The sequence below is a fragment of the Cyprinus carpio genome, chromosome B9 (assembly GCF_018340385.1).
Source record: "Cyprinus carpio isolate SPL01 chromosome B9, ASM1834038v1, whole genome shotgun sequence".
NCBI lineage: Eukaryota > Metazoa > Chordata > Actinopteri > Cypriniformes > Cyprinidae > Cyprinus > Cyprinus carpio.
In genome coordinates this window covers 26,812,475-26,833,374 of record NC_056605.1, presented here as the reverse complement: position 1 = coordinate 26,833,374, position 20,900 = coordinate 26,812,475, and the positions used below count along the sequence as shown (strand labels likewise).

The window sequence follows — 20,900 nt, the reverse complement described above, 5'->3', positions numbered from 1 at the left end:
AATAAAACACTGAATCATTCTGAAATGGCATATTAACTGATAATCCTCTCATAGGTTTATCATGTTTTTAGCAATGTTTATATAGAAATAACAATTATTTGTGGTTTGAACTATGTGCTCAGTGCATTAGATAAAGTGCAGGACTGGGGGCTTGATCATGTCCTGACATCTCAGACCACATTTAATGATAACTGCTTGTGGATATGTAGGCGTAGTATTTTTACAGATTTGCAACTGATATCTGACATGAGGCTTTCACTTCCTTTTCCCAGGGGTGACGTTCTAACTAGCTTTCTTTCTCCAGCTTCCGTAAGAGTTGTGTAACTGTAGCTTTAGTGTCTGGTTTTACTAATGCATGAACTGAGTATTGCAACTTTTTGCCTTCTTGAACGGCACTAAGGAACCCTAAACATGAAAGACAATTCATTAAACAGTATATTAAGGAACAGTTAATGCAGTTTCAGCTGCTGATTTTTTATACAATTTATAGTGACCAAGTCCAAAAACAACAAAAACCATGAAACTTCTGACACCATATTATAGCTTCATAGGATGAACAGATTTCATTATTATCAAAAGGTAATTATTCACTGAAAATCTTCCATTTTATTCCAAGTCTAAGAACTGTAATATCAAATACGGCATGTTTAGGGGCAAAAAAAATATACTGCTATAGGTTTATGTGGATGACATGAAGAGTGAGTAAATAATGACGGAACCATTAACTGTTATACTATTTTTCCTTGTTATACTGTAAGGTCAACATGAAGGATAAAGCGTACAGTAGATAAAAGAAAATGGGGTCCATAAACATCTATAATAACATTTATTTTGCTTTGGTTGTGAGCTGGAAAGGAAAGTTAGATGCCCAAACACATTAGCTCATACACAGGAAGTTGTGGCCTAATGGTGTGTGTTTCACGGTTGTGTGTGGGGTGTTCACTGCTGCTGTGTGTGCACTTTGGATGGGTTAAATGCAAGAGCATGAATTTCTGAGTATGGGTCACCATACTTGGCTGTAATGTCACGTCACTTTTAGGATATGTAATGCTTTGTAGTTCTAAGAAAACAACCTGTATCTTTGAACTCAAGTAATTTCTATCCAACCCTCTCTCGTCCAGGTATTTCCCTGATACTTAAGCTGGCACCCATGCCCACAGGATGTCAAGACCGATGTTCCCAAAGTCCTCAACAAAACCACACCCAGGACTTCCAGATACTGGAGAGTGGAGGTAATGATATTACTTTGTCAAATTACTGCAAGTCGACATTTGGGATACGGACACTTAGCAAAATCATTAATTCATTCTTCTTTTTAAATTATTGGTCAGAACATGGAGCTCGTGCCCTGTCCATCTAATACATTGTTCGGGCGGCAGGTTTTTGAGGAGACAGCTACGTAATACTCTACTTAAGTATCAGCGCTTAGTGTCCATAATTGACTCATTTAAGCTGACAAAAACTAACCGCTAAAGCAAAAAACCAACTCCCTTTTCAGACTCACAAGACCAGCAACAACTACACCTATGACATAGAGCCTTTTATTGGATGGGCAAGGAACCCTCCAGGATTGAGAGGGAGACAGCAGCGATATACACCACGTCAGATCGTGATCTGAAACACCTAGGGGTGCGCTGCGTGCAGCCACCGTGAGGACGCCAGGTCACGAGAGCGCCACAATTTCCAAGGATACGTCAACACTCAGAGCATCATGTAAGCCATGGGTCGAGTAGTCATCTCATGCCACAGACCTTGTCTGAACGTCTCCTGCATATTGGCCACAATATTGGAAACACTGCAGGAGGTGTCGAAGTCTTCCATTGGATGGGTTAATTCTACAGGAGGTTTCACCCCGGCTAGGTATTGTTTCGTTATGTCGCATGTTTCTTTCAACGTGTTTGCCGGAAACCAAGATAGCTGTATTCAAACGTCTTGGAAACTCCTGGCCGTGTCTTACACGTTTGACGACGAAGACTTTATTCCGGCCGCGCGAACGCTAAACGCTGATTGTCAAAAGCTATGTGAAATATTTAAAGTCTTTTCCTCTGGCGGGGCGGGGGTCGAGGGTGGCCGGTGGACGGCTTTAAATATGGTCCGAGGTTTTTGACCACACCAGTCTTTCTTTGGGGCAACATTTTCCACGCCCCGAAACATGTGCTGACAACAAACAACTGTGATTGGTTGTTTTGACATGTCATCCACACGCCTCATGGGTTGGCCGTGCCAATAAAAGCCTGCCATGATTTCCAGACCTTCAGTCCTGTTATTTGTGGTAATAGTGAACAGAACGAGTTTTTTTTTACAGCAAGAAAAAAACGTGTGAAACGTACTGACTGAACAAATATACTTGTGGATTGTTTCTAAGAGGTGTTTTCCTCCTGTGGCCAATAGCCGTTGAACATTCCGCCGGTTACTTTTTGCTTTTTTTTTCCGTGCGAGCTTTCAAGCGATTGGGACTGTTAGTATATTAAAGTAACGTGAAGGTAATGAGACATAAGAGCGGGACAATGCTTTTATATTACAAACGAACGACAGATTAATTAAACGCAAAGCCTCCGTGAACACTAGAACGGTTCAATCCGCTATCTATATATATTTCAAGAATTTTTATTGTTCAAAAATAAAAATTTGGCTCTTTTGGTGAAAAAACGGTTCCTGACCCCCTGATGTTAAGCCATTCTTTTGAACCTTGGAACTGACGGACCGAACAAACGTGTGATTGGTTGTTTGACCTGTCAGTCAAACGGCCTCATGGGTGGCCTTGGCCAAATAATAAACTGCCATGATTCACAGACCTTCAGTCTCGTTAAGTTTGTCCATCCGCCGGTAATAGTGGAATAAGACCCGATTTTTTTGAACATTAGAAAAAGAAAAAAAAAAAATCGAATAATAGTTGTAATAATCACTTCATGAAGACAAAGACTACATTTGATTTTATAGAAGATGGTTGGTATCTGTGACAAGAGCCATAATGAACATTCGCCGGTTATCTTTAGCTTCTGTCTTTTTTCCGTGAAGCTTCAGCGGGTGGGACTTAGTACTTTTTATTAAACCCAGTAAACGTGAAGAGAATGAGACCGAAAGACTGGGAATTGCCTTGCTATAATTGAAAAAAAAGACAGGGGGGGGGGACAACAGAATTATTAAACCTCCAAGCAGTGAAACAGAAACTCAATCCGCTACCATATATCTATTTTCAAGAATTGTATTTCAAGATTAAAATTTGGTCATTGGTGGGGGAAAAAAGGTTCCTGACCCCTGATAGTAAGTGTAAGCCCCACAGTGCTTTCACTGAACGAGCTGACCTTGTAGCGTTCAACCCAAAACACTTCACCCCAAAAATAATCATAGTAAACTTAGAAAAAATAATAATAATAATAGTAAGAATAAAACCGATTTTATTTTTTGGTTCAATGTATATTTACGTCATTAGAATGTCTTTTGCCTATACAAATAAATCAAAATAAAACTAAATTTTGCACAAAAGAACGAAGCCTCTAAGCTATTAGGGCTAGATATCATTTTAACTCTGAATCACAATTTGACACAGTCGTTCTTACTGTGAGGTTTCCATGTTTTAAAATTTTGAGTTGATAGAGAATATTCCAAATGTAGCTCTGATCTTTAATATAGATTTTCTTTGTGTCAAATGTCCTTAATTTAAATGGCAAATAAGTAAGTTACATACAGTAATGAGGAAGGTATGCGAGGTGAAAAAAAAAAAAAGATAGGCACTATTGTCCAACATGCAAAATAATAAACATAAACATCCATTTATTGCTCCCCCGAACGAATTGACCTTAATTGGTATTTAGTGAGAAATGGGACAATTCACTTCACCAGATTTTTTATATTTTTGCTTCTGGCGGGGGTGAAGAAATAGGACCACTGGGACATTGTTGGCAGGAGGTCATCCTTCTATCGTTTATGGCATAAATAAATAAATGGCATTTTCAAGGGGAGTTTCAACACCGTGTGGCAAACATATCTTTCCGTTAATTCATAATTTCCTTTTCACAACCACCGGGCCCTCTTTATCTTTAGAATGCTGTGGAGAAGCGCTTTCACTCTTATAATGCTTCTCTGCTAGTCACCAAGATTAAAAATTTTGTTTAAAGAAATTAAACGGGTAAAAAAAAGGGGAAGAAAAAAAAAAGTTACGTAGAAAGACTTATTCTTGTCATGAAGTGAGATGTAAAAAACTGTGAGTCAACCGTTGATAATGTTAAATCTCTTTCTTTATCCAGAGACAAAAAAGTGGGAGGTGCCTCTGGTATGAACAACAAGTGTAGACGAACACGGTTACAACAAGTTCGCAGACTGCTGCATGGTGGAAGGAAACAATACATGTAGTTTGCCCAGAGGTAAAGAATAGCCCCAGTAATAACACAGAACAACCTCAAAAACCCTAATACAACAAAGACATGGTTGGGTGGTAAAACACCCCAGTGTCATTTTACTACTTCTTCTTTTTTGTTTTTTTTTTCTGCAATGTGTCAAAAACAACACAAAAATCAACTGCTCCACCTTAAGCTTTATTGAAAATAATCCCGCCCATGTTGTAATGTTTAAACACAGTTTTAAGATACTCTACATGCCCATGCATTTATTTCTGCTACTTAAACAGCTAATACACATATGCAAGCACATAAATGAAGTTGCTAGTCATTACCCAATGGTGCCTTTAAAGACTATGGTGTCTTTCTTCCCCAGATTAATATGGAAAAGGCGAGCTATTAAAGTAAGCATGTTTTCCACCACCCAAAAGTGTAACATAATGATGTTCAATCCCACTACATTCAGGTGGATACATGAGCTGGAAGACGATTTAATCAAGGAGATGTGGGTCCTGATGCCTGGACTTGGGGAGGTCCTGACTCATGCTTCGCGTGGATGGGACCCACGAGGCTAATCCGCACAATGGATAAGGTTAAGGGAAAACCATTAGAATTGATTTGCAATGCAAAACTACCCCTTCAGTTGATGAAAAAAACTATCACGTTTCTTGATGACAGATGGTGTATCATCACCACATATGCAGCATTGTTTAAGTTCAGTGTTAAAGACTTTTGTTTTCATAGGGAAAAAAGTGAACCTAGCACAACGGCACAGCTTTCGAGATCGAAGAACAGGGGGTGGGCTCGAGTACAAGTGTACTGGTAGTGGAGAGGAGATGAATGCAGAACTCTTCAGAAGACCGCAATGCAATTGAGTGATTAAGGCAATGGGGAGGAGAAAACAACCACAATCAAAGATGCCCATCCCAGATGGAAAATTGTGGTATGGAGAAACTCACCGACGTGCCATTAAACGCTGTCAGTGAGCTTTCAATTAGTTTTTGAACCCACAAAAAGTTAAGCATGTGTCAAGGCAAAATATGGTGCTACACAGCTAAAGCACTAATCTTCCTGTGAACATTATTTCAGATGCTAGGGTAACCTGTAGTGCGGAGTGTGCATTGAAACCGCTCCACAAGACCTACGGAAAACTGAGGTATGACGAATCCTGACCCGGCAGCCCCCAAACTAAACCCTATTTCAGCATACAGTGCTCAGGGGAAACACGCATCGCTGATAGGAAGATATAGCGCATATCATATACCTCTATACACATATTACGTACGATAGAACATAGATGGGATATATAGATGATTTAATGATATAGCCAGCAACCCCAATACTAAGATCCCCCTAGATACGTTAAACGTCACCACAACTTTACCTTTGTCATACAGTGCCCAGAGAAGTGCATTTCGCATACATGATCATCATATAGCCTGGTCCTAATAGGGTCCCAAGATAGATAGTTTAACAGTAAGGCATCATAACTCTTTTACCTTTGCACAAAGTAGCACGGTGATTTCATCATTGATCGTACAGCTGCGTAGCGGATACCTTTCAAGACAAGACAGTAAGGTAACACAATCATAGTCACACACAGCTGAACCTGTTCATTAGTGGGCGTGGTAGACACCCGAATCAGCATAATGTGTTGTACACCTCGTAGGGGCTAACCTGTCAAGCTAAGACCATAAGGAACACAGTCATGCTCACAAATACAGCCTGACCTGGTCATGTGGTTTGTGTATGCAAGATATAAAAAGAGCTAAGTACAACAAATAAGTCCGTTAGAATGCTGTTGGCCAAACCATTGCTCTCTGTAATTCAGACCAGAAATTCAACTGGAGTTTGTTTGGCTGGTGTGAGAAAGAATGTATCGCGACGACTTGATTTTATTAATCAGGTATTGATTGTGATGAAAAGTGAAACATTAAAGCCAAGGATTTGAGCTCTGCTCTCCTGATATAGCTGGGAGGAAATAGGCTAACGAAAGACAACAGAAGTTTTGGACCTTTTAACGCCAAAATAAAGTTGTTTCGAGTATATTTTGAGTCGATAAGATCACATGGAAAAAATGACTATAACTTGCTGCATCAATGAGATTGTGAACCCAAGACAACCCCACGACCATAGATTTAAATAGGCTTCACACGGACAGAGATACCAAACTCTTGACTCTTGTAAAATGACAAAAAATGTTGATTTGAAGAAATGGAAGAAGTGGAAACATAAAAGGCACCCAGAAAGGAAACAAGCAAGTTGCAGGATGAATGTGCTATTCAAATGCTTAAATGAGCCATATTAATCCGCTGCCATGCGATATAAAAGATGCATGGGTCTCAAAACGCAAAGAAGCTGTTGATACTTTTGCACAACGCTCACATTGAAGTAGAGAACTGAGAAAGACCCCACTTTTAAAAGTGGAAAAATATGCCAAGTGACATTTGATTCCTGTGAAGATCGGAGGGACCGTCAGCCTCATCTGTATACTGTGGATCAAGTGCGGTATTATAAGATCCTTTTATTCTGGAAGGGACAAAAAGGCAAAATCAAAAAACTATGTCTCAGGCGGCAGAGCAGAATCTCTGAAGAAAGCAGAGGTGAGATTTCTTCTACACCAATGAAGCCCAGCGTAATCAAAGTATGCGTTTTCGACGAAGTGGACTCATTCTACAACAAACAACACACAAAACCTAAAAAAAACACCTCAGAGCCATTTCTTGTGGACATAAGGGACATTTGTATACAATTATTACTTTATACAGCCCAATATTTCTAACCGTCAGCCATAGTATTATTGCACAAAGCACAAAGTTGGTATATGTCAATCATACGTAGAATCAAATCTCTTGCTAAAGAAACACCTTCATCATCTGCACTTCTGTTATTAATTGTTCTAACACGGGCTCCTAACATAAAGGCGAAAGGATATCCTACACGATCCCACCTACGTAGAGACAGTAATCCGAAGTGAGCGAATCATCAGTGTGGTTCAAGCAACTCTTCCCGAATAAGTGGGACGTAAGGCAAGGGGACAGACAGTTGGATTTGGGCACCACTCACAGTCCCAGGGGGAAATTAGGCTGAATGTGGCTTACTAATTGGTAAAGAAAAGCATACACATACAAATAAATACATCCCTAATTTATATAATTGAAAACACCAGTCATGTACAGTTGCAGTGACAGTCTAAAAATGCCATGCAAGGATTCAAATCAGTGAATCACTCTTGAACCAATTCTTTACATGAATCTTTCAAACAAAATGGTTCACTATCAGACCAGTCAATCAGGTCTTTTTGAATGCAATATATTGAGAGAGGCTCCTTTAAAAGAAAGCATTTGATTATTGATCTCTTATACTGCAATGCACAATACTGCTATGTATTTTTTGTTGTTTGTTCAGAAAAAGAGTAGTTATAGTAAACATTTTTTGTTACTTGAAACAAATAAACTGAAAATAAAGCTAAAAATAAATTTTATAAAATAATAATAATTACCTACAATTATATTATATAAATAATATAAAATAAACTTTATTTTCAGCTTTTTGTCAAAGCGGACATTATAGACAAATAACACTAAAAACTAAAGTAAACATTAAAAATATATATTTCATAATACTTTGACTAATATCTAAAACTAAAAAGAAATAAAACATATATCATGACCAATTGACTGAAAGATAAGAGTAACACTGATCAGGAAAAAAAGCAACTTTGGATATTTTCACACACCAACGAAAAATGTTAGTTGCCATGCTATTTCAGTTAGCACTGCTGTCAAATGACCAGTACTATGCAGGCATCATCTATGTACAAGAATAAGGCAGCGTGTATACAGGATGTGGGCTAAAAAACAGCTGTGGGTGAGATGCCTAATAAAAAAAATGGCATCAGATTCTGTTCTGTGTAACACTGCGTCAACCAATTAAAAAAATAGAATAGACAAAACAAAGGAATGCATCCATATGAATCGTCCCCTTAGGAAACCCCCATGATTCTGACCTCTACTAGGTTAGGTTTCTGCTTTCTGTAGCCAAGGGTTTGAGCAAGTCAAGTTCGAACGCCACATCAATGCCTGCCAGACCTGACTTGGCTGCACAGCAGAAAATGGGGATGATGAGGTCAGGCCGAAGCGAGGTCAGTGAAATGACTTTCAAATGGCGTACATTCATCTCAGTGAAAAACAGACTCCATAATGGAACTGTGTTCATCTCTCAGGTATGGAGGATAGAGGTACAATGAGCACGTTTCCCTGTGGAGAGTGGAAGTGGCTAGGCAAAATCTACGGTGTGCGGACTGTTATCTCATTCTCTACAAATATGAAGTCACACAGAGTAAACTACAATACATTCTGTACCAGGTGGCAAGTAAGTGTCTCTTCCGTTCTTATGTTCACTAAATTGGACTTTGTACTCTAATCCTGTACAAAAGAAGATTTTTTTATTGTTTTTGAAAGAAGTATTGCTCACCAACGGCCTGCAATTTATTTGATCAATAATACAGTAAAAACAGAAATGTTTGTGGACAATAGTAGTATAAGGTAAAATATTTATTTCTGATTTAAGTATATTTTAAAATGTAAAATTGAAATTACATTTAAAGTCAGGAATTTAGACTTTGTAAAGGCATTCTCAGTTCAATTCTGAAATGCTGATGGCACTTTAGGGCGCCGCGCGACAAGCACAGCGGAGAGGAAAGCTTCTGCAATTATCAGGCTGTGATCATTGAAAAGAAGTTCAAGCGAGAACCATGTACAGGTCCCGAGTTCCCATGGGAAAGGAAACCCATGCACCTAATGGCCATAACATTTTGTAAGGGCAAAAATGTTGGTTTTAGTGAGGTAGTTTGTCAGTTCTGTTCCTATATTATGCTGTAAACAACAAAAACGAAAACCACAAAGTCACTTCCTGTTGTAAAAATGATTGTGTTTAGTTCTTGAAAAAACTCCCCAGAAAAGTTGCACACAGCTTGCTACTTGAACAGTCCCTTCCAAAGGTACAACTTTGTCCCTAGGCACTTCATAAAAGGCGTGCTTATTAGAAGGGCGGCTACATTAAACTACTAATATGCCACCTGTGACGGAAGTGTATAAGAAACAAAGGTTGTCACTTTTGAGGATAGTGCTTTAGTAGCATGCAGAATAATATTTTTTTTGCTATGAAACATCACTTTCAGCTGTCCAAGTTTTATTGCCAAGACAATTAGAAATATTGCCAAATATTGTCTTATTCCTAACAAACCCTACATCAATGGAAAGCTTATTTATCTCAGCACTTTTCAAATGTAGTATTAAATCTCAATTTCGACGAAAACTGACCCTATGACTGGGTTGTGGTCCAGATCACAATGTGTGTACGGTGTGCCACTAGTGGTGGCAGAAATGACACACTTGAATTTAAGTTGTAATGAATGCAGTCATCATCTTCCCCTGGTGTATGGGATCTAACTTACAGGAAGGAAGTTCCAGAGGAAGGAGTCCTCCAATTCTCAACAAAATCAGTAAGACTGTTTCATGTCCATGGAACAAATGAGTTTCAACAACACATGCTGTTTGAGGTGCCTCCGCGCTCATTCTTATCTGAACTCCAACGATGTGTTGTATGCTCAGCACAGATAAGTGCTGCTAACTGGTGGGTCCGGCAAGGTGGTTAGTATCAAATGCTGAGAATATCGGCCTATTTCAGAAGACGTTTTCTGCATATTTTCTTACCTGTATGTCATACCTACGTGCCAGTAGTGTTTTCTAATCTAACTGTGCAGGGCTGACAGTGGAGATGCAGAGGAGAGCTGGCCAAAACGGCTGGTGCCATTGCCATTCCTCAAGGAGGGAGAAAGAATGTTTATTGCATAGGGTCAGGCACCAGCTGACTTCTGGGTAAACCTTGGCGGAAAGTCACAGTATGCCAACAGGGCAAAAGGTATAGCCACATTTGCACAGTGTACAGTGTGTAAAAGAACAAAAAGGATCTGCTTGGCGCTGCCCAAAATCCTACTGACACAGGACAATTGTTTGTGAAATCTCATCTAATAATTTAAAAAGAAAACAAAACTGTTTTATATTTAATATTTTTTAAATTGTAAAGTAATTTCAGTTATTTCAAAGATGGATTTTGTATTTATTTTGCTTCCAGTATTCAATGTAACATTGCTTGTATAGTTACAAAATTAACAACCATGAATTTTAATTTCACTTAATTTTAAATTCCACTCTTTCGCCATTAAAATTGGAATTCGGCATCTTTTAGAATTTTCAATGCAAAGTAAGGAATTAAACTGGTATATTTAAAAAGCCATTTTTTATTTAAAATTGTGTTTTCCATTGTTATTTCTTAGTTGAAAAACACTTAGTGAAAAATAACCAATGATGCTGTAAAGAAACAATTTCACCAATCAGAGAGGGTGGGCAAACCAATCCTTGTGGGTTTGGTTCATAGCTTAAAAGCTTTAAAAAATTATTTTTAATCATTCCATTATGCATCCTTATTGTGGGTGTCAACTGTTGCACTCTATAGCACTCCTCCAAATGAAGAAAAACAGGAGAGAGTGGCATAGGACAAACCGATTTCATTAGAGAATGCAGTTTGGTATTGCCTTCTTTTCTCAAAGGATATATGCAATGCTGCCGTCCATAGAACAGTCCACCAAGTCTTAGGACACAGCTTAGGCATTTCGTCTTTTTTCCAGACTTCAGGATGAGAAACTGGCAGTATCACACCCCGGTTGTTTGAGTGACTCAAACCAGAGCAGGTCGCCTTATGTAGCAACAGGAGATTACAAACTTTAAACACGATGACCTGGATGAGGATGGACGTGATGTTGCGGACATCTGGGATCAGGTGGGTGTAGCCGTGGGTTGTTTCTCTTCAGAACACTGTCATATTCTTTCCCAGACACTAGAAAAACGCACATAAGATGTTCTGTCAGGTCTATCTGTGGATCGGGCAACGGTGCAAAATGACATAAGAGATAGCATGACGCCAGTGGTTCCAGCACAGGGATATAGGCTGAAGTCCCATCCTGCAGGAAGATGGGAACTGGATTACACTCTCTTAGTGGTGAAGCCCAAGGGTAGTGAGCCGCCCACTTTTACAGGCTGGTTCCAACGCCTGGACCCACAAAAGTGGAGTGTAAGTAGATAACATGAGTTTCAGCATGATCAATTTTTTTTTTTTTTTTTTTTTTTGTTTCTTTTTTTTTTTTTTCTTTTTTTTTTTTTTTTTTTTTTTTTTTTTTTTTTTTTTTTTTTTTTTTTTTTTTTTTTTTTACTCGCAAAGAGCGCGTCGGCCTAGTCAATTGACATTTTTCTCCTTTTCGGGGGGGAAATCCTACGACCAGCTGAGAACGAAGAGCTTGGCACTGCTACGGATCTCATCGAAAACTACTGTGGTAGGTTATGCAATTACTTCAAATGGTAGAATTTTCACTAGCAGTGTCTACGTCATTGGGTGTTCAGTTACTTAGCGGAGGCATGAACCTGATATAATGTAAAGTCTTAACTTGAATGCTTTTTGTGCAAAAATGCACCTTCTAGAATGCAATTTAATGTTACCGTAACAACGTGAGAGGGTACCTTCTCCTGATACTTTAACACCTGTGCACAGGCTCTGACCAAACCAACCGCAAACCCAAACCAAACTCAAGTAACGCAACACTGGCAAGGGGCTAACTTACCCAGTCCTGTGACGGAAACCTTCCCTCCCGAGGAAGCTTGGTCAACGTTCAGACAGAAGACATTCCTGCTGGCGTCGAACCCCACAAGAAAAGAGGGTGAACTTCCTTTGATCAACAAACTTAACAAATCTAACATACCCAATGGTCAAAATAAAAAAATGCCAACAACAATGAAATAATATATCTAATATATTATATATTATATATATATATATTAGTATAGTCATAATATATATTATCTATAATATTATATCTTAATATATATCTATATGATATATATGTATTTGAATATAAAATGCGTAAAATAGTAAAAACTTCAAATAAGAAAAAAAATTGTTACAATACTTTTAAAGAAAACTAAAGCTTAATTTTTAGGACTTTTTAGGAGTTGCCTTATTTTCATTGAAATAGGAAGCGTTGTGCATTGAGGGTAACTCATATATAAATTAATGAGGCGTTCTTATCACTGTAAAAGCTAAACCAATCCCATTCTCCATTTTTACTTTAGATGATGATTGATGATGATGATGATGAGCAGTATGAAATTAACACATGATGGGTAGTAGATGCCGCGATTTTTTTAAGTGATTAGTAAAATAAAATCTCAATTAGCAAATTTCTTAATAGCAAACTTTTCTTTTCACTGATGTTTGAGTGAAATGTAAAGACATGGTTTTGTCAGTTTTCCCCTTTCTGTTGATTAAAACTAAACACACAATCCTCTGTCATCTATGCAGGACTTATCTCTCAAAAAACGACGACTTTAAACTTTGATCATGGGGATTTCTCGGAATGGAATTTACTATGCCCTGCCGTTCCTGGCCAGCAGCTGACCCTGAAGAAACAAAAAATTGGGGCCTGTTTAGGATGGGGCACAAATACACTCCAGTGTTCTGCAAAACAGTACCTCTCATGCTAAACTGTACACTGAATGCTAGTAGTGGTGCGATGCAAGTAGACTTACAGTCAGGACATTTCCTTTAGAATTTTTAGATTTACATGTTTACATGGTTTAATTACTTATTTAAATGTGTCGTTTTGCGCATGGGCACATTGATTTATTAGAAATTGCCATATATTTATAAAAACAGAATTATAAGTATATTGAGTATAATTTTTTTATACAGAAAATAGGGATGATATGGGAAAATGAGCCAGGTTGCAAATCTGTCTTTTTTACACAGGGATTTGTATTAATAAGCTGCATGGTAAACTTTCCAATGTAATCTTTTTTTTCTTTTAATTGCATCTCAAGGGGAAACCTTCAAGCACTGACTAAAAGCTGCTTTACACTAAGTGGCTAAGCACTACAATTACATTTTAATATATTTCAATAAAGATAAAATTTTTATGGTTAATCTATGATACGTGAGGTATTAATTATAAAAGACACTGGGAGAGTTCTTTATATGGTCTTAATGTGTAATTTCATTGGTATTAATCAGTTACTGCATACAAGAGGCACACCAGCTGTCTAATGGAAAAGTCAATAAACAGGTAAAGATCTCATTGTAAATGGAAAAATCTTTTTGTTGCCTCCTGCTAATGCAAATAATTTATACATTAAACTTGGGCACCAAATCAAATATAGAATTGTAAAACCTTTTGTGGCCCTAAGCCAAAGCATTTGCATGCTCAGCCGAACAAAAGCACTAAAACATAGGGCTACTTGTTTCAAAAACAGTTTTCATTTCAATTAGCATACAGGTCAAAGTTGAGAATGATAGTCAAATAGGGGCAGCTACTAGCGTCTTAGGAAAAGCTTATCAGATGTTAAAGTCAGTCATGTGTACCATCATCCCATCTGGGACGAAGAAAGAGACTTTTAAACGAGTCTAGGTTGCTGCCTCTCCACAATTTGTCTCTAAAGCAGAAAACCAGAGCCAGTCAGTGAATGGCCTCGAAGTACAGCAAAAAACAATGATCACGAATAAATTCCTAACTGAATTATATGAATATGTCTAATAGTTCAATCAATATATCAAAGTATAAATATCAAATTCATAAATCAAGTTGCAAACAGAAAGGTAATTTAATACTGTCGCTTGAGATGGTTGCTGTGGCTGCATTCAAACATTTAGATGGGGTTCCTGTCTTGTGATTGTTTGGGTTATTATTTTTTTCCATAATTTTTCTCGTTTTTGCTTTCTGTTTGGAGATGAGTTAGACGTTTGGATGTTTTCGAAGTATATAGTTATTTCCTATATAGTTCATTGAATTCGGGCAAAGTGGCCAAAGAAATGATAGTTGAATAGCGCCATCTTCTGAATGAGGATGAAATGGTTAGCTCATTTGTTGCTATCTGTATGCTAGCATAGTGTTGTTTGTTTGTGTGTTTTTTTTAAAAGTAAGTATTCTATTTAAAAGCAATACTATTTCCTATGGATTTGCATATGTGGGCAATCAGAAACAAATGTTCTCTCATGAATAGTAGGGCTACAGCGAATCTGCCCGTTTATTGGGATATTACTTGATAGTTGTGAAGTGTCATTCATCGAATTTTAAATGTTAATAATTAAAAAACAAGGCATAAAAAAGTAATATTTTATATAAGTATTTATTTGGTTAGTTTAAATGGGGCTGGGACTAGGTTTTCACATAATATATATTTTTTTCCCCCTACACAGACATTTATTTTGAACTTCACATTAATGTCGCTGTGTGCACACAGTCATTACTGTCTAGGCAGCTGTATAAAAACGTGTTCGTTCATGTAGGTTCAAGATAGATGATTTTATTGTGCAGCCTTCAAAGTGCCAAAGGAGAGAACGTAATGCTGCGTACTATAGTGTTTGAATCTTCATCTGCCATTGGAGGGACATGTGCATCCTCTGCATGATTATGTAAATAATTATATATTGTATGGACTACAAAGGTCAGGTTTTAAAGGGTTTCCCAGCATGAGGGAAGCACTGGTGCACTAGTGCAGAGTTTCACAAATTCTCTTATCACCTTGTTTCTCTCGTTAAAAGTTGCTATGTGTTATACATTAATAAATTTCAGCTATCTCTCTCTCTAAACAAGCTCAACAAGCAGCAAGAAAAAAAATCTTGAGCTGTTCTGGACCAGAAGTATGCTAAAGTTGTAAGTGTACGGTTCAGGTTTTGCAGGGTTGGCTGCTGCAGCCACGTTGGTGAAGGCAGGATTTGAAAATGTCCTGGTTCTTGAGGCGAAGGAAAGAATTGGAGGTCGAGTGCACACCATTAAACCCTTCACAGAGAACATCATTGAAGTTGGAGCGAACTGGATCCACGGACAGAAAGGAAACCCCCTGTACAAAATTGCGAAGAAGAAGAACCTGCTATGCGAGGGACCTTCTGCATCCAAAAACATGTGTCAGCCCCGTTCTGTCACACCTCAAGATTACTTTTTCAAAGAAGATGGGAAGCAGGTCTCCAAAACAGTTGTAGATCAGGGTGTGTCACCACACTTCAGCAAGCTCACAGACAAAGCTTTTTGATAATGAACTCAAGCACAAGCACAGGAAACTAAGTCTTGGTGCTTATCTGGATGATTGCCTTTGGGGAAATCTCCTCTAGCAGCTACAGAAGATGGCCCACAAGTTTTTGAATGGTGCAAAAGGACTGAATGCACAGACGAGGCTTGCTCTAGCCTCTATGAGGTGTCTGCATCTTCAGATTAGCTATTACAACTGCTTTAGAGGGAGGATTTTGAACACTTTGGGGACCCGGTGGCTATCGAGCAATCTTAGGAGGTTTCTCCTGAAAGATCTACCTTCAGGAAAACCATCAGTGTAATGCACCTGTCAAGAGCAATCCGATGGGATTGGCCAAAAAAGGCCATTGTGAAGACCAAAGGTATCCTGTTCAGGTCATTTGTGAAAATGGACAGAGCTTTGAGGCAGACCATGTGATTGTCACCGTTTCTCTGGGGGTTCTCAAAGACAAAGCCTCAACCATGTTTGAACCACCCTTACCACCAACAAAGCTGTCTGCGATTGAGAATCTCAGCTTTGGCATAGTAGACAAAAATAGTTTCTTGTTTTTTGAGAAGAGTTTTTTTCGGCCAGATGACTGTGCCGGGGTGCAGGTGTTGTGGAAAGAGGGGCCTGAAGATATAAAGTGTTTATGAGTCCTCTGTCTGAAGAAGAAGCCTGGAAGAAGACGTGGTTCAAGAAGATCACTGGTTTTGATACAGTGGCCCGTCATCCCACGGCTCTGTGTGGCTGGATCACAGGTAGAGAAGCACTGTATATGGAGAAACTTCAGGACAGTGAAATAGGAGATATCTGTGTAAGGTATAGTAAACAGAAATGATTAAATATTTGACATTATAATCATTTTACCATGCGTTAAATATTGGTTAAAAAAATAACAATTTAATTTGTGTTTTTGGGGTCTGCACTGTGATCCGAATTTTGGTATACAAAACTAATGTTGCAGTGGAATGACCTATGAATGACAGCCATGGTAAAATGTTTCTAGTCATTATTTTTTGCTTGGAATAAATAAAATAGAAAAGTGGGTGAAAACCAAAAGTGAATAATAGGGACTGTCGAACACTAAGAAGAATTGTTTTCAGCGACAACACAGGACTACTGATGCAAAGTAACAGCAAATTTCCATATTCTACTTGAAGAACCTTTCCTACAAAAACCAACCACACAGAACTTCACACAGTCAAAATCCTTGAAAGAGTTGCAATTGCTAGACATTTAATCACAGACACCAATGCCAAAATGTGAAAAAGATGTTCAAAAAGATGTATGATCATAAAACATGGAGAGTTGGAGCAACAAGATGAACTTCAAAATCTGAACTGATACAAATATTATCAAACCACTATGGTCAGTTTAGGAGAGAACAGTAGAAGCAAGATTCTCTCCTTCAACATCTTGAATCATTGGTCAGTGTTCTGATAGATGACGTTCAAACTGGTAAACTATTCAAATGTTGTATGAACCTATTCTAAAGAAGGCTGGGACCTTTATAATTTGTTGGTAGAGTTTGGAACGTGTTGCAAAATGTATGGTTATCAGCAAATGGCAGTAATAATCTCACAAATGCTGACCAACTGCTTTTTAAAGGTTGCTCAGGTCTTTCACAAGGCTGGTCAGTGCCAGAGGTCTCAAAGACGCTGATCTCCAGATGGGGTTCTGATTCTCACGTCCGTGGCTCCCTACCACATTTATTCCTGATGGTGTTGATGGAGTGAAAGCACACAAGGCCATTAGCATCACCTCTTCCTCCTAAAGAATGAATCCAGAGGGAGGAAGGTAACATCATATAACTGTACGTGTTTGCTTGTTTTATCAACAGGTGCATCTAAAAAAAAAATGGAATATCTTGAAAAGTTTTTTTTTTTTTTTTTTTTTTACCAATTTCAAAAAGTGAAACTTTCATATTTTCTAGATTCATTAATGTGTAAAGTAAAAAATGTCAAACTTTTTTTTTTTTTTTGTTTGTTTGTGTTGTTTGTTTAATTTTGATGATTACAGCTTACCGCTCATAACAAGTCCAAAATCCATAAGTATCTCAAAATATAGAATCAATCAAAAAAACAAAAAGGATGTGCAAAAACAGAAAGCTCAAGCTCTTTAAAGTGATATGGTCTTTTATGCACAGCAATACTTGGTCAGGGCTCCTAAGCACAAATGACAGCATCAGTGAGGTGTGGAATGGAAGCGATCAGCTGTGGCACTGCTGAGGCAATATTGAAGCACAGGTTTCGTTGCTAGCCGATCTTTAATAGCGGCCTATAGCTCATCTGTATGGTTGGAACGACTGTTTCTCATTATCCCATAGATTCCATATGGGGTTTAGGTCAGACATGTTGGCTCTGGCCAATCAAGCACAGTAATATCATGGTCAGCAAACCACTTGGAAGTGGTTTGGCACCGTGGGCAGGTGCTAAGTCCAGCTGGGAAAAGGAAATCAGCATCTCCCTAAAGCTTTGTCAGCAGGATGGGAAGCATCGAACTGCTCCAAAATCTCCTGGTAGACACGGCTGCATTGACTTTGGACTTGATAAAAACACATGGACCAACCCCAGCAGATGTCACGTCACCCCAATCATCCACTGACTTCGGAAACTTCACACTGGACTTCAAGCAGCTTGGATTCTGCCTTGCACTCTCCACTCTTCCTCTGAAGGACCGGACTGCCTAGACCTTGATTTCCAAGTGAAATGCAAAATTACTATTTAATCTGAAAAAGGACTGTTGGACTACTGAGCAACAGTCCAGTTCTTTTTCTTGCTTGCCAAGGTACGATGCTTCTGACATTGTTTATGTTTGAGAAGTGGCTTGGTAGTCCTTTTCCTGAAGACGTCTGAGCGGGGGGACTCTTGATGCACTGACTCCAGCTTCAGTCCACTCCTTGTGAAGCTCTCCCAAGTGTTTTTTTGAATGGGCTTTGCTGACAGTATTCTCAAGCTCCGCGGTCATCCCTGTTGCTATTGCAACTTTTCCTACTAACATTTTCTTCCTTCTAGTCAACGTTGCACTTTAATATGCTTTGATACAGCACTCTGTGAACAGCCACCACCTTTCTAAGTAATGACCTTCTTTGTGACCCTCTTTATGGAGTGTCAGTGATCATCTTCTGGACCATTGCCAAGTCAGCAGTCTTTCCCTATTATTGTGGTTTCAAAGTAAACATAGATACCTGACTTTTATTTAGGGATGTAGTCATTTAATGAAACTCAAATGTAAATATTCTAATATTTGAGATACTGGATTTTTGGACTTTATGAGCTGTAAGCTCTAATCATCAAAATTTAAAACAAAACTTTTGAATGTTTTTTTTTTACTTTACATGTAATGAATCTAGAATATATGAAGTTTCACTCTTTGTCCAAAAAAAAGTAATAAAAAAAAATATAATTTTTTTTAAGATGCAGCCTGTATAACATTACATATATTATTTTTAACATTTCATTATTATATTTTCTTTTATATTTGTATATATTCTATTTTTTTATTATTTTAGCTTTAGTAATTTTTAGTACTTCAACTGATTTATAGAAGTTTGCTGCAAGGCGATGTTTCTAAATTTTAATTTAAGTTTTTCTTTTATAGTTTTATATTTTATTTATTTTTTTTTTTTCAGTAAACCAAAAAAAACATTATTTTAGTTTTAACAATAGCAACACTGAAATAGTGAAAAAAGACAGCATTTTACAAATTAAAGCAAAGTAATGAAGGTAATACCCAAAATGTTTTTATTTCTCTTTGTTTTTGAAGCACCTTCAGGTGTTGTTTGCTGGTGAAACGCTACACATGTGAACTTCTACAACCACGACCCATGGAGCGTATCTCACAGGAGTCAGAGAAGCAGGAAAGACTCATAAGCTGTTACGCTGATTGAGCATACAGTCCCAAAAGAGAAGAAAACATACTTTGTTTCATAAAGATAGCATTTCACGAATTCACATTTTATAAACACTTGCTCTCACACGCCCGAGTCTTACACTAAAACTAGTGTTTAAACGAGCCATAGGTCACTTTTACAGCTGCCTATCAAACATCATTATCTGTGAGTGTTTAGCTACATCCAGCTGGTCATGGTACAATGCATATCTCTGTCCTGTTAATTGTTAAACATCTCGGTGTTGTGCGTGTAGTACGGATGGAAAAATATTCTTTTCCCATCTCCAAGGAAATTTAAATAATATTTTATAAAAAACGAAAGATGAGTACTTTCTTTTAATAAAATGAATTAAATAAAGTTAACGAGTGGTGTCTTTATCTGGTTTATACAGTGCCCTCAGGTGGTATGCAGCATGGCTCATGACAAATTTAATATTGATCAACATAAAATAAAGAACTTCTGATTTTGTTTGCTGTGTAATGGCAGTGCCTTGATTTAAATGAATCGTTTATCTGGGAATATTTATGTTTGTTAATTTAAATGAATAAACCATACTGCAAATCAAACTTTCTCATTCTTATTTACTATTTTCCTCATTTTTTATTTAGAATAATGAAAAAGTTAGCAAACTGTGAAATAACAGAAAGCTTGTTTAAGCTGTTTTTTTCAGCAGGGATAGTAGTTAACACAAAGTTTGAATAGCCTTGAAAAGCAGACAAAACATTTAAACAGAATTACCTCATACATCTCAAAGTACAACAGAACATTGCTTTACGTAAAAAAAATTCGAAATAAATATGAATGATATGTCTTAATATATAAGTCATAAATAACATGAGAAACCTACAAAGAAACCTTTAGGTCGTTGTAATTGCTGCAGCAAACTTTAGATGGCGTTCATGAGGTAAATACAGGTGTGTATTCTCCTGTCTTGTGTGTTGGCTATTTATGTTCTTTTAAAAAAATTTTCGTTTTTTTTTTTTTTTTTTTTTTGGAGGTGGGTAGTTGTTTAGAGATTTCGTAGTATTTGCCTAATCTCCTGAACAGTTCATGAAGTTCGGGCCTAATGGACCTTTACCTCACGCACAGGTGTGACCAAAATATTTTACCAGCGCCATCTTACGCCATCAGGGCCCGTTTCAATGAGGAGGTTCAACGTTTGAATCTACAAAGCCTTTCAATATTTTAGTGAATGTGAGCTATACTCTGATTTTAAATCGTAATGTTAGTCAGTTTTCCTGAAATTGGTCATACCGTCGATATTACCATGGCACACCAGAGTCTAATTAAATAGATAGATCAACCATGATTTATCTGGCAATCATATGCATTTTAAATCACTTTTTCTTTTAAATCAGATTTAGTTCAATATCAAAACGAGGACGATGCACTGCATGCTTATGTATTCATTCAGGACCTCAAAGCTGGGAGGGCGCTCTCGCCGCAGAAAGTAGCAAAAAGTCCAAAACGGCCCACTAGAAGTAATAATTATGACCGGCGTTAATGCCCTTATATGGAAAAGGCATCCAGCTAAAGGCTGAATTTTTCACATCA

The 20,900-nt window shown here is 37.8% G+C and overlaps 1 pseudogene; it reads left to right on the top strand.

Moving 5' to 3' along the window:
* Positions 1–1,150: 1,150 nt before the first annotated feature.
* Positions 1,151–19,343, top strand: LOC109050356 (annotated as a pseudogene).
* The last annotated feature ends 1,557 nt before the right edge of the window (positions 19,344–20,900 follow it).